Source organism: Natrix helvetica, assembly GCF_964273705.1.
Source record: "Natrix helvetica genome assembly, chromosome: 2".
NCBI classification, from domain to species: Eukaryota; Metazoa; Chordata; class Lepidosauria; order Squamata; family Natricidae; genus Natrix; species Natrix helvetica.
In genome coordinates, this window is record NC_138552.1 from 20,445,772 (window position 1) to 20,463,224 (window position 17,453).

General features: G+C 39.5%; 1 protein-coding gene across 3 annotated transcripts in view; it reads left to right on the top strand.

The window, feature by feature from the left end:
- The first annotated feature begins 695 nt into the window (after nucleotides 1–695).
- NIPBL (NIPBL cohesin loading factor) overlaps nucleotides 696–17,453 on the top strand; it is a 177,579-nt gene continuing 160,821 nt past the window's right edge. Inside the window, exon 1 of one of the 3 annotated variants that reach the window (XM_081940543.1) lies at nucleotides 696–1,185. The gene's annotated coding sequence lies outside the window, so the exon portion shown is untranslated. The remainder of the gene's footprint in view (nucleotides 1,186–17,453) is intronic. The other 2 variants (XM_081940542.1, XM_081940544.1) reach the window with 2 other exon arrangements.

A 17,453-nucleotide genomic window follows, 5' to 3' on the forward strand; every position in this document is an offset into this window, starting at 1 on the left:
ACAAGAAAATATCTTCTAAGATAAGTATTTTTATAAGACACATTTTCTCTTCTATTCTTCTGCATGACACCAAGAGTTTACAAAGAACCTATTTCAAAGGCAAAAAAAAAAGGCAAAAAGGTACAAGAAGATCTTTACAAAATTATCTCGGCCACGTTACTCATGTTGACAGTTCGCAGGAGTTCTCCTCTTCAGCAGGTCAGAGACTTTTATCTGTACGCTCCGGCTTTCCTCCGGCACTTCAGAAAGAGAGGCAGGGAAGAAAAAAAGAAAGAGAAACTGCGAGGAAGAAGGAAGCCAGGGGCACAACGTTCCAACACGCGACGCAGGGCGGCCATCAGCTGTCGCGAAGAGGCAGCGATCTCCAGATACGGTCCAGCTGTTCTCCTCGGAAGGGAGAAGCCAAGCGAGCGAAGCCGACGGCCGCGGCGAGCAAGAGCGAGAAGGGGGAGCTTGTTGGTGTTTGGCGCCGGTGGAGGGAGTCATTCCTCCAACTGCACTTCCGGTCGGCATTTTGTTCTGAGAGGGAGCGAGAGCGACACATTCACGCAGCCTCTTATTTTTTTCCTCCCTCTTCCTTTCCTCCCTCCCCGGTACCGACTCACCGTAAGCCAAGCGATCCCCTCCCTGCCCCGCCCCGACCGCGTCCACAGAAGGAGAGGCGGAGGCGGTGACGGCGGCGGAAGAAGAGAAGGAACAAGCCGCGGCCGAGGAGATCCCCCTCCCCTCCGCTCGCTCCTTTCCTCCCTCCCCTCCCGGGGTTGGTCGCTCGGTGGGTGCGTGAGGTGTTTATCGAATCCGGTTCGGCCCGGCCTGTGTGGATGTTGGGGTGAATCAAGCTCGCTGGGAGGACGACGGCAAGGAGGAGAAGGAAGAAGAAAAATAAAAAGAGGAGGAGGAGGAAGAAGAAGAAGACGGTGGCGGCGGCGACTTCAGGGATTCGCTTCGGCCGCTCTCCTCCCCTCCTCGGCTCTACATGTTCGCTGCACTGAGGAGGAGACGGAAGAGGAGCCAGCCCCCCTCCCGGCCCGGATTATTGTTGTTATATTATCTCCCCTCCTCCTCCTCCCGCTCCGCGGCGGCCCAGTGGCGGATCCTCTGAGGAGGGAGGGGGGCGGATTTTTTTTCCTTCCTCCCCCCCCCACCGCTTGGTTTTCGGTTGGATTCAGACGACGCTTAGCTCAGGTAAAAGCCCCCGCTCGCGCTTTCCCGTCTCCGGGTTTCTTCTATTCGCTTCAAGATAAGCGGCGAGTTGGGCCTTCTTTCAGGCGAGGCGGCCCAGTCTGGAAGCAGAGCGGGGATTAGCCTTTTCGGCCGGTGTGGGAGAAAAGAGGGGGGGGGTGAATAATGAGTGGCAGCCAGGGGTGTTTCACGTTTCTCTCCGCCTCCTCCTCTCGGGGTTTGGCGGATGAGAGTGGTTTCTGCCGAGCTGCTGGAGATGGCTAGGCCCGGAGGAGGGCGCAGGCCCAGCGGCCAGCGCTTTCACTCCAGCTCGGGGATGTGAGAGTCGAAGTGGTTTCACTGTGACAGGCCTCGGCGCCCGAGAGCAAAAGTGGGAGGAGGAAACAATACAGTTAAACAGCGACGGGGCACCGAACCTGTGCCATATTTACAACTTCGGGAGGGGGGAGGAGTGCGGAAAGGAAAGAGACGAACGTAATGGTCCTAGTTAGAATAGGGGAGAGACGAACGCCCGTTTGTTTTCCGTTTGCAACAGTTGCATCTTTTATTTGTCTTAGTTTCAAATTTGTAGTTGGATACGTATGGTTAATATTGTATACATCCCCTCAAATGCATTGTAAAAGTAAAACTAGTTCCTACTAAATAATTTGGAGAACAAACATCCAGTTCACTAGAAGTCCATGGGTTGCCTAGTACCATTTATGACATACTTTCTACATACACAGTGAACAACTATTTTGGTCCTTAAGAGGAAAGAGTTATTTTGTAAGAACAGGTATCCTATTTGAAAAAGGGTTATCTATGTAGCTACTTGACGTTTTAAAGGTCAGACCACTGCTATTGTAATTGAGCCTGCTGTTTTAAGTATGTTTATATGGGAATACGTTGTATTTAAGACAGTGATGCATACCTCTGAATAGCCTATGTTATTGGGTTGAAAAATATTCTTACTTTCAAATGTGTCTAGTTTGTGTAACTTTGAATCAGATATCTGAAAGTTTATAATCCTGTAATGCTCACAAATGAAGAATGACTTTAGTAAAAACATTACGATTTTTGAGAAACCAGATAGATGCCTGTAATTTTTTTCCAGTGTAATTCTAATTTCCCATATAGAGAAATCTATATTTCTCCGATATAGAGGTGTAAGGATTTGTGATATCCAGCTGGTCTGATAGCTGTTTTTAAAACCAATTTAAATCCTGGGGTAGGTAAGACAAAGTGACATTTAATTGCGCTCAGTTCTTACTAAGTTGTAGATGTTCTAATTTTTTGGAAAGTTAGTCTTACATTTAATATTTCTCAGTAAAGTTACTTTTGTTAAGAAAGTACAATTGTGCTTTTATGGCCTGATACATGTTTAAAAGGATGAAGTTAATATAGCTGTCACATAGGAGGCGTGTTTTTAATGCTGTAAATCCATGTAGTAGTCAGCAGTGTGTCCGTGATTTGTATTGGTCAGGCAGCAGTTTGAATTTTAAAAAGCCTGAAGATCCTGCTGAGCCCCAAACCCGGCCTCTCTCTCTCCCTCCCTCCCTGTAATCTGCCATTCCTGTCTTTGTGCTGCCTGGGCCTGTTAAACACTGTTTGCAATAGGGCCTCAGGCCTATATGCAAGGGAGAGAAACCATTTTCAGTCTGAAAAAGTAGCTTTTTATTTTTGAACTTTATTATTTCAAGCATGAGCTACAAGTTGCTTTAAAATGCTCTTGTGTGGGGGAGGTTGAGTCTCTCTCTGTGCTTAGCTGTTTATTTAAAGGTCTGGAATAGGTCTAATTTACGGAAAACGAGGGACTGTCCAGAGAATAATCAAATACAGTATTATTCATAATCAGAAAGTAACATATGCGAAGATTCTTCTGTTGCTTATACTAAATATTTGGGATTTTGCTTAAGTTGAAATGAGGTTTATTCTCATATCTTGTGTCTTCAGTAAATTATTTTAATGTAAAATTTGCTCTTGAATCAGTTTTCTTATAGGTGTATGGGTTTTTCACTGTTCCTTTGTACTTCATTTAAATGTTTCATGTATTTGATAATATCCTTACGATATACTGTGTATTAAAAAGAACTCAGTACACTCAATTTGAAGTGTTTCTAAGATGCCTGAAATTATTTTGATAATACCTTGGCATATTTCAGTGTATATAATAAGAAACTATGGTGCCAAAACTGTTGCTCTCAAGCAGCTTAGAGAAAACTGCTAGGACATTTCTTAAAATATAAAATAGAATGTGCTAGTCTAATATTTCCAGTGTTTACCATTTTTATTAGGTTATAAGGTAAAATACAAAAGTAAATAGGAAGGGGGGGGAGAGAAGGGGAAAGAAAAGTGAGGGGAAACTGGAAAAAAGAAAAAAAGAAACATTGACTTCCGACTCCCTCTGTTGCAGTAAAAAAAAGCATTTAACATCAAACCACAGCTTTTCCCCCCATAATAATATAAAGTAGCCATTCCTATAAAAACATAGGACATAATACACTATATTTCTCATAACAACCCAAGTAATATAACACTCTGTATTTCTTACACTGTCTAGTCTAATATTTGATTAGAATGCTATAGTTAAGGCAATTTCCCCATAATTTCTGAGTATTTATAAAATGATGCACACTTTCAATTATTTGAGTTCTTAAACAATAACATTTTAAAAATAGGTGAATGGTGTATTGATATATGATAAATATTTATTACAATTTCATAATTCCAATTATATTAATTTTAAATGAAAACATTGTCTTTCAATAAAATAAATGATAACGAGATAGCTAAAGATTGGATTGACAGGTATTTAAATAGATTATTATGTCTGAGAGAGTTTGTTTTGTAAACATTTGAAATAATTTCAGAAACAAAGAGGAATGCATTTAAAAATTAAGTAAAACTTGAGTTTGCCTCAAGTGTAAGTTTTACATGTCTATTCAACATAGCAACTTTTTCAGTAAAATTTAAGAAACTGCTCAAAAATTATTCTAGACATTCCTTCTAACAATGGATCTACAGAAGGTAGCATGACTACAAACTTTTGCAATTGTTTATTTTAATAAACATAACATACACACACACACACATACACACATATATGGCAAATGCAGCTTTTGTAGAGCATGTCAACTTACTGAGAATGCAGGAAAATTATTTACAAATTTTGCAGTGATGGTGAAAAAAGTGTCATATTTTATTATAAGAAGCCTCAATGTATTATCATTTTATAATATGTCTTAATCTTTCTATGATAACAAAATTAATAAAAATGAACAATATTCAGTGTAGGAAGAAAGGAACTCTAAACTATGCCTTGTGAAGAATGCCTTATGTCTGATAAAGATTCATGTATATTTAAAATTGTTTTTGCCTTTGACTACATAAATTCATTGTCTTATGAAAACAAACCTGATTCGTAATGGTGTAATTTGCTTCCATATATTCCAAGCAGGACTGGAATGCTCTGTTTGTAGTACATTTTGTATCTATGTGTCTATAAACATACAAACACAAACTCAGTAGTAATGGCAAGCTGTATTTGGTCCTGCAGTTATTTGTTCAACTATACCGAAGACTTCTTTAAAAATGGTAATGATTAAATTTTGTTTGGTTTTACTAAAAATTTGTTACTAAAGTTTAAGAAGAATTATTTAATAAAACATTTTTCTTTATCATATTTAAATGTGTCAGATTTGCAGTTGTGTGTGCTTTTAAGATGTAAATAGAATTGAAAATGTATTTTTTGCTTGTTTATCAATATGCTTTCAAGTTTTTATTTTAAATCTTTTAAATGTATCTTTTAAGAACTATCAGTTAAGGTCTTTGAGCTTCTTTTGTAAAAATCACTTGCTAAACATTAAGTTTGCCAAGATACCTTTGTTAAGAAACCAAAGAAGTTAGTTTAGAATGTTGGTGACATGTTTCAAATACTTGGGGATAGTACTTTATGCTAGGTCATAATACGCTATATTTCTCATAACAAACCAAATAATATAACACTTACTTTGTATTTCTTAAACTGTACTAGAGGAGCCAAATAAGTCTCAGCCAGATTAAAAGTAATTAAGGCCAACTCTTACATGAATTATAATTAAGACTGTACATCAAATTGCTTATGAGTTCATTCAGTGAAAATATTTGCAAAAACTACTCAGATAATCTGTACTTTACCATGCTGAGATCAATTTAACCAGAACTGAGATAAGGTCCTGGATTACCATGTTTAAGTTTTGTTTAAAACTATTTTTTTTACCTACAAGGATAGGAAATAAAAGATAAATTATGGCTTCTCTCTTGAAGCATTCTGACTTTGAATGCTGAGCAGGGTGGAGCTATGTTCAAAGAACCTTGGATATAAAATCCCAGATTGAACATAACAAAATGCTTGCATATGCTGAGTTAGGAAATTGATAGAACATTCTCAATTAGGTCTTTGATTATATTTATGTACTTATGTGTTGTTTTAGGTGCTGTTGTGGCACGGTGGTCAGAATGCAGTATTGCAGGGTAACTCTGCCCATAGCCTGGTGGAGTTTGATCCTGACCAGTTTTTAGTTAATTCAGCCTTCCATCCTTCCAACGTCGGTAAAATGAAAACCCAGATTGTTGGGGGCAACGTGCTGACATTGTAAACTCTGCTGTAAAGCACTAAGGAGGAGTATATAAATCTTAAGTGCTATTGTTATTAGGCCAGGATATTGTAATTTTTTATTCTCAGCAAATTCTTGAGGTCTGCTTTAAGAATACAGTACTACTTATCTGAGAAGATTGATTGTAATGATATAATAGGTGAATCATTGGCCAATGTTTCATTATACTATATTTTGTTCTAATGAATGGTCTTGATTAATTTTATATATACCACTTTTTGTTCAACCAGGCTCTAGCATAATATTCACTGTAATATAATACCAGGTAGAATTCAACAGTAATTAATGTGCAGGTGAGATTTATTCCATTTTCTTTATCTTTTGTGTACTGCTCTACATTGGTTTATATCAAGATTGCAAGTTTAAAAGCCTAAATTGACTTGTGGTCTATCTTTTATTAACTTGTGGTATCAGTATGTTTTTGTTTGCAATTATTGCTACGTGTAGTACTGATCATTGAACAGTAAAAGTATTTGATTTGAAGTTATTTGTCAATTTGAAAAGAAAGCTAGCTTTTGAATGGGTTTACTATGAAAATAATAAACATTTTTCTTGTAAGTTTTTTTACGGAATGCTTGAATTCTACATACTAAATGAAAGCTAAAGATACATTCTTATATATCCTTAGCTCTGCATAAATTTTAGAACTTCTTAGTTTTAGTTTTAGAACCCAACTCTACAAGTTAACACTGAAGTATTATTAAATAATTATCCTTTGTGGGCATTACTATGGTTGGTTTCACAGTCAGCCAGGTGTACAGATAGCATTTGGCATTTTTATCTATTGGTAAACCTATAGATGTCCAAGGTGTCTATTAATCTTGGTATTATTTTTGTTTTCTTTTGCCACAGTACTTTTATTTGCAAGTCTTTGTATTTTGTGATTGTTTTTAGTTATTTCTCTTCTATTCTGCTGTCTCCAGCTATTGTAACATCCACTATCACTATTAATAATATTGTTGATTGTTGAGTCAGCAATATGTTTGGACTGGATATGGCATTTTTATTTACCTATTGAGTCCTTCTCAAGGACCTGAGTTAGGCAGATGTGGTTTTTTAAGGGTGCTAAAAGTATCATCACAGGATGTAAATGGTTGCAAGTAAAGCTGCATTTTACAGTTAATTGATGGTGATTTTATCAATGCTGATGGTGTTTCAGTGGTGCTCAGAATGTTTTGGAGTTGCACCCAAGGTGCCTATTAAATATATTACTATCGATACTATCTTTGCTTTTTTTGTTTTTGCCCCAGTCGTTCTACTATTTTTTGCAGGTGTTTTGCAGGACAGTTGTACGTTTTAGAGTATTATGTGGGAAGTGCCTTCTGTTTGGATTTTAAAATCCTGGTGCACTTTAGCTTCTTCATTTTCTATTTGTCTCTCTTGTGGTCCCATCAATTTTTGCTTGCAGTTCTTCCAATGCATTATTGTTGCTACTTTTTCATGTTGTTGTCATGATCATCAGTCTGTCTGATAATCTTGTTGTAGCTAACTACCGTAGGTGGTCCACTGTTTCTTCAGCTTCTTTGCACAGACGGTATTTGCTGTCTGTTGTTGTCTTCTCAATTCTGACCTTGTGACAGGATTTGTTTTTTTAAAGCTTGGTTGTGTGCAGCCAGAATTAGCTCCTCTGTTTGTCTCTTCAATTTCCTACTCTTAGCCATTGCCAGGTTGTTATCTGCTTTGCCTGCTTTTAAAAAATATACTGGTCATGTACATTGTTTTATTCTCTGTTGTGCTGACAGGATAATACAATTCATTGGTTCCTCTCCTTCCTTGCTTTGAGGCTGAACAGTCATTTCTTTAGTCCCGCCTTCTCCTACTGCGCATGCCCAGTTTTTGATTCAGCCTTTCATGCAAGAAGAGGCAGGGAGAGGTGCTCCAAAATGATAGAGTGTTTCCTGCCTGAGCAGGGGGTTGGACTAGAAAACCACCAAAGTCCTTTCCAACTCTGTTATTGTCCTTCAGATATTCTCCCAATGTCCTCTTTTCTTCAACTGTCAGGTTTACTTTGCAATATTTCACACCTGCTACAGGTAGTCTTTGACTTACAGCAGTTCATTTAATGGGCATTCGAAGCTACAGTGGCATTGAAAAAATGACATATGACCATTTTTCACACTTATAACCATTGCTGCATCCCCATCGTCACCTGATCAGAATTCAGATGCTTAGCAACCAGGGTGGATTTGATTTAAATCAAGTGGATGTAAATCATAATTTTTAAAGAGCAACTGTCATCTCTGTCCTGCAGCAGCTCCTCCTCTGACCTGTTGTTGACTCATCGACAATCCCAATATTGCAGAATATACAGCCTCATGCTACATAACTAAGCTCCATTTCATGCTGAATAAACTAAATTATTAATGTATCTTAAATATAAAACTATCTTTAGATAGATTTTTACTCCAAAAGCTTTTTATTAAAATAAATTTGATAAAAATAAAAGAAATCCAATTTAAATTTAAAAAATCCGATTTAAAATTTAAAAATCTGTTTTTTTATTTTTTTCAAAAAAAAAAAATCACCAATTTTTATCCACCCTGTTAGCAACTGACTCATATTTATGAGTCGCAGTGTGTAGTGCATTGTCTAGGCTCATGTGATTATCTTTTGTAACCTCCTGACAAGCAAAGTCAATGGGGAAGCCAGATTCATTTAACAAACATGTTACTAATTTGACATCTGCAGTGATTCACTTAACAACTGTGGCAAGAAATGGGGCAAATTTAATATCGGCCTCATTTAGCAACAAATTTTGGGCTCATTTGTGGTCGTAAGTTGAGGACCACCTATATATTCTGCACATGCATCTTCCATAATTCAATTTTACAATTAACTTAGAGCCAGGAATAGCTTATTATTTTAAAATCAAGGAAGCGGTAAAAGCATAAAGTAGTTGCAGGATATAGTTAACATGCTGTGCCACTGTTTCATTCTGGGGCAGCTTCTGTAACAATGGTTGAAATTTTGCTTCTGACATTCAAATTTGAACATATTATGTGTGAGTTTGAAATGTATATTTTATTGTCTGTAGTAATCCAAAATAAAGTTTAGATCATCACCTTAGAATAAAATATATTCAATTTTAAACTAAACATATTGAATATAGTATTCGTTACAGTTAAGAAGCAGACATGGTGATTGTGCAGATTCTGGTGACAGTCAGAAACCATATCTTGGTCCCATAAACAACAAACATATAAAACATAAAAAACTAAAGATTATAAACACGAGATACATCCACTCTAATTGATAGTTTAGGTAATACAAGAATAATAAAACTAAAGTATAAGTGAACTGGTGCTCTTACAATAAAGATGGCAGAATAATAATATGCATCCCATTGATTCTGCTGCTTATGCTTCATAAAAAATGCATGTTCAGTGATACGAATAATATATTTTCCACTCAAAATGAACTAGAGTAATCTTTCCTGATTTTTCCTGAATAATGTTGAACAAGGAACAGGCATGAAGAAGCACAGTATGAATTGTACATAAGTAACTTGTAAATATAGTCATAGTATAATTAGCAGTGATTAGCCAGCATTCAATTTAAAAAAGACCAAGTCCTTATGCTACCAAATAAAGGCACAGATCTTTCTCCCTCCCCCCCAACGTGTTTCATGCGCCATCGGCGTTTAGTCATGCCGGCCACATGACCATGGAGATGTCTTCGGACAGCACTGGCTCTTTTTGAAACGGAGACGAGCACTACCCCCTAGAGTCGGGAACAGCTAGCATATATGTGCGAGGGGGAACTTTACCTTAGAAGAATATAATGTTAATATGCTTAAAACAAAAAGTGGAAAAATAACTATGCCTTTCCAAGGACTATCGGTTAAAAATGCTGTGTATAATTACAATTTTTGCACTTAGATGCATCAATATGGAACCTGTAGAGTAATACATTGCTAGATAGCAGATAAGATTAGTATGTTTCTGTTTGCTGTGACGTGCATTTGCCAAGAATGCTAATATTAGCAGTGTGAAGAAAGTTGAAATATTTCTAAGGGAGTATTTGTGTGTGCATTATGTGATCACTTGTTCTCATAACTCAGTATGGAGATTAGGCAGCAGCTTGTACCTGCAAATAATTTTTTGGAAAAGTCCTTGATTTTTTATTTCTCCTAATTCTCTAATTTATTTCCTCTTAATTGTTGTATTCTGTTAAAATCAGATTTTAGCTTATGTGATGATATTGTACTACTGAAATTAGTTTCTATGAATTATAGATAATTTTAAACTTTCGTTTGATTTTTTGTGTAATACAAAATAATCAAGTTTTGAGATACTGAGATTCAAAAGTATTGTGCTTGAGTTTTCTACCTATAATATAGTTTCATAATCCTATTTATACACAAATTTTAAAACTCAGCAGGTAATAGTTGGGATACCTCTCAAATATGGTAGCCAGGCGGCTTCAGCATGGAATTTGCATAACTACATATCTTTGATTATTTCTGCTATATGTGACTGCACATTTCATCTTGGATTTTAAAGCTGTTCTGTGATTTTAAATGTTGGACTCATTGCTGCTGCTCTCGCAGGAATACAATTATAAGTCAAAGTAATTGATTTAATTCTGCAGTGCTATTTTCAGTTTGTTAAAGCAAGATTCATGCAGTTTAAGAACAGATCAATTCTGTTGACTTTAACTTTAGAATTCTTTCTGGGTACAATCTAAGTTTAATAAAGTTATTATCTTTTCCTGAAGAATAGAGCTACAGTAAAATGAGTAGTTCTGCTTGGAGAGTTATGGTATTGCTTGGGATCTGTTTTTATGGAAATACAAGGAACTGCTGGCAAAAGGAAAAGCAAAGTTCTATGATTTACTTGTACAGGGTGGACATTATACCCATCATAGTTGCCAAACTAACTTGAAGTTAAATGAAAGTTTATTTCAAGTTAATTCTCAAGTAAATTAGTCAACATAATAGTTCTCTAACCTAGCTACAATATTTAGTTTGTAATTAACATCAGGGAAAAAGCAAGACAATTATTGGTATCAGAATTACCGTATTTATTGGCGTATAACACGCACTTTCCCCCCCGAAAAATAGGGGGCAAATGATGTATGCGTGTTATACGCCGATATACACCAGGCGATATACGTCAGGTGCACAGAAAAGGATCACGGAGCGCTTCGCCCCAAAAGCAGCTGCTTTTCTGTGCGCCTGGCGTTTAAAACATCCGGCTATCTATCTAAACGCCAGGCGCACAGAAAAGGATCGCGGAGCGCTTCGCCCCAACAGCAGCCGTTTAGATAGATAGCCGGATGTTTTAAACGCCAGGCGCACAGAAAAGCAGCTGCTGTTGGGGCGAAGTGCTCCGCGATCCTTTTCTGTGCGCCTGGCGTTTAGATAGATAGCCGGATGTTTTAAACGCCAGGCGCACAGAAAAGGATCGCGGAGCGCTTCGCCCCAAAAGCAGCTGCTTTTCTGTGCGCCTGGCGTTTTAAACATCCGGCTATCTATCTAAACACCAGGCGCACAGAAAAGGATCACGGAGCGCTACTCAGCGGGGTGTGGGCGAGAGGAGGAGAGAATGGATGAGCCGTCTCTCCTCTCCCAGACACCCGACTAAAACACTTTCTTTCGCCCGCGGAAGAGCTCGGGCAGGCGAAAGGAAGCGCTTTAGACAGCGGGGTGTGGGTGAGAGGAGGAGAGAATGGATGAGCCGTCTCTCCTCTCCCCGGACTCCCGACTAAAAGTTAATAAAAAAAAGGAAGGAGGGAAGGATGGAACTGGAAGGGAGGCAGGGAAGGAGGGAGGGAGAAAGGAAGGATAGGAGGATAGGGAAAGAGGAAAGAAGGCAGGCAGGCAGAAGGGAGGGAGGTGCAAGGAAGGAAGGAAGCATAGATAAGCAGGAGGGAAAGAAGGCAGGCAGGCAGGAGGAAAGAGGAAGGAGGGAACTGGAAGGGAGGCAGGAAGGAAGGGAAGGAGGAAGGGAGGGTGGAAGATAGTAGCAGTGAAAGCAGCAGTGTTCATAGTTGCTTTTACTGTCCTTTTACATTATTTACCTTATAAGTGGTAATAATATTAATAAAAAAAAAGTTCTGAGCTACCCTTATTTTGCTTCAAAGTTCTTTATTTGAAATTTAAATTTTTTTCCTGAAATTTCCCTCTTAAAATGAAGGTGCGTGTTATACGCCTGTGCGTGTTATACGCCGATAAATACGGTATGTCTTCAATCTCTTTTTTCTTTCTTTCAATGGTTTCTTAGATAAAATTGTGTATTATCTATTTTTACATAATAGAACTACACTGCTTTCTCATTAATATTCTCTTATTTGAGCATGGCTAGAATATGAAAATGGTTAATCTATTCCTTTATCTGGGAATCTGTTGAAGTTTATGTTGCAAATTGAATCATATATCAGATTTTGAGTCACAAGGAATGAGTTTAAATGCTGATTCTGAGAAAAGGAATGTAAATATTTTCAAGATTCAGATTCAGTTTGTTTGTTCTTAGTTTGAAAAAAGCCATAATTAGAGTTTCCAGGAATGTTTTCATGGACTTGTTGATCATCTGAGACATAGAACTTATAAAGCATGTTTTATTTGTGGTCTAACATTATTTCTGTTTCCCTCACCCTATACATTAATGTATAGACCACATGACCACGGAGACATCTTCGGACAGCGCTGGCTTTTCGGCTTTGAAACAGAGATGAGCACGGCCCACTAGAGTCGGGAACGACTAGCACAATGTGCGAGGGGAACCTTTACCTTTACCTATACTTTAATAGTTTGTGAGTTAAGAGAATTTGAGTTGACAGTTTTTGAAATGAGTCTCCTCCACATATCTGTAATTTGAATGTATCCTCTTTATTTTAATACAGTGTATTAATATCTTTGGTCATTGCTGCTTACATAGTTGTTCAAATTGTTCAGTTCTTTCCTACCACTATCTGATAGAGATATTAAGATGAAAGGTGCAGTTGTTTGTTTGCCAAATATGGACTGCTACTGTAACTCCTTTCAAAACATGTTCTTTAGTAAAGAATCTATGCAGATTGAAGCTCAAAAATTCACTAAGTGTCAAATCTTATTAAAAAAAATCTGCAAAGCAGGTCAATATTTATAGAGTCTTATTTTAATAACATGGATGTGATAAGATTTGAACTTGAGAAAGATACTGACAGTTCTGAAATTGCACTACATGAAAAAGAACAGCAGTTTGTAATACAACTAAGGAAAAACCAATTTTTAACCAAAATTTATACTATGTGGAACTGTGGAAAGGGAATGCCATAGATACCTGGGCCCTCTTTGGGAAAGGTGATCCAGAGTTTCATCTCCAGAGCCACGTAGAGGAATTTTTAAGCATTTAGAGGATAAAATCACTTGGATTTGTTCGCAATTGGATTCCAAGTATGGTGCAAGTTCTGTGGAGTTGGCCAGGGAACAGACTTAACAAATTTCCTGGGAATGGTTTGATTTTCCAGTGACTCTGGTGGGAGGGGCTACAACAGGGTTTGTTACAGCCTGATTGGTCCAAAGACTGAGGGATTTTTCTTTAAGTATCCTCCTTTCCCTCTTGGCTCCCAGTTCCCTCAGTCTTTGGTCCAAGCAATAGTTTTGGCTCCTGTGAGGTATTAACTTTTATTCTTATTCAGATTAATTGGATTCTCTAAATTTTAGTCTAAATTAATTCATTGAGATTACTAAGGACTTAGTCCTATTGAGGGAGCAGGGAGGCTTCCCCACATTCCCTGGAGCGCCCTAGAGCCTTGGCTCCACTGAGCTTGTCAGAGGGAGTGTTTCTGGCTCCTTTTAAAGAGGCTCCTCTACATAAGAAACCATTGCTGGATCTTGTTGCACAATTTTTCTTTAGTCTCTGCCCGTTCTCTTTTTAGGAAAGGTCAGGAAAGTGATGGTGTTGCAACTTCAGAGGATCCTGGGGGGAACAGATTATCTAGATCAAGGGTCACCAACCTTTCAGACCTCAGGGACTACTAAATTCATAATTTTAAATCCCACAGAACACTAATGTGATCTGCCTAATGACCAGCTGAGTGAGCGTGGCTAGGTGGTCATGTGACTGGGTGGGTGTGGCCAACTTGATGGTACTCATGTCAAGGTGCACCTCACCAGCCTGTACTCGCCTCTCCCCTTCCAGCCACTCCTTCCCTGTCCGCCCAAGCTCCCTAGGGCCCCAATAGGAAGCAGTTGTTGGAACTATTGTTGGAGCTAAGCAGCCACTATGAGAAAAAGTTGGCAAAACAGCTGGCTCAGTTCAAATTGGATCTGACCAAGAAGGAGGCTCATCAGAAGCACTCACTGAGGACTAGGAGCATAAACTTTCCAAGCAGAGGTAAGACCTGCGGGAGTACAAGGCCAGAAACCAGCCCCTGGAGGCTCACTGGGCTGAGATGGTCAGCCAGTTCCAGGCCATGATGTTGTCCCATTGGAACAAGGCCCTTAGCTCTTTGCCACCAGCAGCACTTCCCTCCAGCCTTCGTCGAAAGCCTCGCACTAGGACAGTGATGGCGAACCTGTGGCACGCGGAGCCATTTGTCAGGGCACACGAGGCGCTACGTGTCAGCTGGCCAGCGCGCATGCGCGCGCTGGTCAGCTGAGTTCACCTTTTTAAAAGCTATTTTTCGCCTTCCCCAGGCCCCAGAGGCTTTATAGGAGCCTGGGGAGGGCGAAAAGAGCCTCCCCCCCCCGGAGGCTTCAGGGACTGTCTGAAGGCTTCCCTGAAGCCTTCGGAACGCTTAAAACCACCCTCCGAGCAAACCGGAAGTGACTTCGAGGTTGCTCGGAGGGTCGTTTTAAGCGTTCCGAAGGCTTCAGGGACCATCTGGAGGCAAACTGGACGGTCCCTGAAGCCTCTGGAGGGCCTCCGGGGGGCAGGGGAGGCTCTTTTCGCCCTCCCCAGGCTCCTATAAAGCCTCTGGAGCCTGGGGAGGGCAAAAAAAGCATGTAAAAATGGGGTCACGCGTTGTGCGTGCATGCACACTGGGGGGGTCGCGCGTTGCATTATGGGTGTGGCATGTCCACACACGACCCCCCTGTGCTCCCTCCACTTGTGGCAAGCGAGCCAAAAAAGGTTCGCCGTTGCTGCACTAGGAGAATGAAGCAGGCTCCAAGTCGGAATTTCTTCCCCCCTCCGACCTACACAAAAAGACCCCAAAGGGAGAGACTCTCTGCAGCAACACAAACATTCATTGCACATATCCGGCCCAGGGGCCATAGTTTGAGGACCCCTGATTTAGTGCAATATAAAAAATGCAAATAATTTTTCTGCAGACTACCAAAAATTTTCTCGTGGACCACCAGTGGTCCACGGACCACTAGTTGGTGACCGCTGATCCAGAACATTTTCAGTCAGGTTTCAGGGCCAGATATGGTAGCACTCATGGATGATCTGTGGCAGGAACTGCATGGAGGTGATATAGCCATCATTGCTCTCCTTGACCTCTCAGTGACTTTTGATACCATTGACCATAGTGTCCTTTATGGCTGACATGAAGGATTGGGTGGCACAGTTTTGTGCTGGTTTACCTCCTTCCTCTAAGGCCAGTCCCAATCAATGTTAATAGGCAGTGAGAGGTCCAGCTCATAGTTCCTCCTTTATGGGATACTGTGGGGCTCAGTGCTCTTTCCGTTACTTTCCATCATCTACTTGAGACCTTTGGGTGAGATCATCTTCACAACATGAGGGATCACCAATATGCTGAGGATACCCAATTATTATCTCCGTCCTGGGTGAAATTATGTTGCAATGGATAGTCTTTCATGATGCCTAGAACTGTGGAGATCTGGATGGAAACAACAGACTTCAGTTGAAACCTGGTAAGACAGGTAGGCCTCTCTATTCCAGGAGTTTATAATAATAACAATAGCACTTAGATTTATATATCACTTCATAGTGCTTTACAGCATTCTGTAAGTGGTTTACAGAGTCAACATATTGCTCCCAACAATCTGGATCCTGATTTGACCGACCTCAAAAGGATGGAAAGCTGAGTCAACCTTGATCTGGTCAGGATTAAACTCCTGGCACTGACCAGAATCAGCCTGTAATACTGCATTCTAAGCACTGTGCCACCATGGCTTCTTCTATCATCTTTGGTCTTGGGTGGGGTTGCACTATCCCAGACCGGGTGTGTAACTTGGGGTTCTTCTTGGAAAAGGCTCCTGCTTGAAGAGCAGGTGGTGGCCATGGCCAGGAGGCATTTTGCGTAACTCTGTTGTGCAACAATTATGCCCTCAACAGGGAGGCTCTTCACTGTGTCACTGATGCCCTGTATCATCTATCAGTTGGACTGTTACAACACACTCTACATAGGACTACCCTTGAAAAGTATTCAGAAGCTTCAGCTGGAGCAGAGTGTGACCGTACAAGCCATGCTAGGTGGCTGAAGATGGGCACATTTAGTACCCTTGTTCCACAAATTGCACTGGATACTAGTTTGTTTCTGGGTCCAATTCAAAATATTGGTTATAATCTATAAATCATTAAGTGGCATAGGATCAGGTTACCTACTGAACCAGCTTTGCCCCAACACATCAACTTGTCTCATTCAGAGAGGGAAGGTTTGCTGCAGACCGGGTCAGTTAAGGAATTTCATCTGGTGGGGTCTAGGAAGAAAGCCTTCTGTATTGCTGCCCCTGCCTTGTGGAACATCCTGCCCCCAGAAGTGAGAAAGGCCTCTACTCTTTTGATCTTCCCTAAAGAGGTCCAAACATTGCTCTGCGGCTTCATGTGGGGGTACAAAGGACCATACAGTCGTGGAGTTTGCTAGCCGCATGAGAGTTCCCTCTGCCTAGCTGTAATAACCAATGTAAATTGCCAATTTGTTTTGTTATTTTTAACTCTCTTGAAGTTTATAATCTTATTCTATAATTTTATTTTTTAAAATCTTATCTTAATTTTAGGGTTATTTTTTATATATTTTATTTATTATATTATATTGTACACCACCCAGAACACTTCTTTGAGGGAGATGAGCAGTTTAGAAATCTGAAGTATAAATACATTTTATTATTGGTTTAGTACATTCACATACACACCCCCTAAAGTATATGCTGAAATTTCATTCATAATCCAGAATCTCTGGAACTGAAGCTGCATACAGAATGAAGCAATAAATACATATTTTTCCCTGTTAAGTGGATTGTTCTTAGCTAAATTACTGTTGCTGTTATAGTAGCTGCATTTATCAGAATTGGAAATTCACTAGAGTGGGTAGCTATATTAAATCTAATAAATAATGATAATAAGCACCATATTTGGGCAGACCATCAGTATTACTAATATTCTGAAACGTGACAGGATTTTGATTCTCTTAATTTTCTTAGGGTTGCATTTATTTTCCTATGCCCAGCTATGAGTAAACTAATGTTTTTATGGGAAATCTAGAATACAAGTCTCAATACCCAGCCGGTGGCCAAGTTTTTAGTGGACTGATTGCTTCATAAATTTTCTGGGCACTTAGTTGCTTGTACTCTAGCCAAACTCTCATCTTAGATGGTACAGTTATCTATCTTAACTATTCTGATACAGTGCTATGTAATGTAAAATCCCAATAGTACTGTCTTCTATTACTAGGTGTAACTGAGCTTTTATTGTTAAAACTGTTATTGCTATAAAATCTGAATTGTTGATTTCACTGAATGGCTAGTGA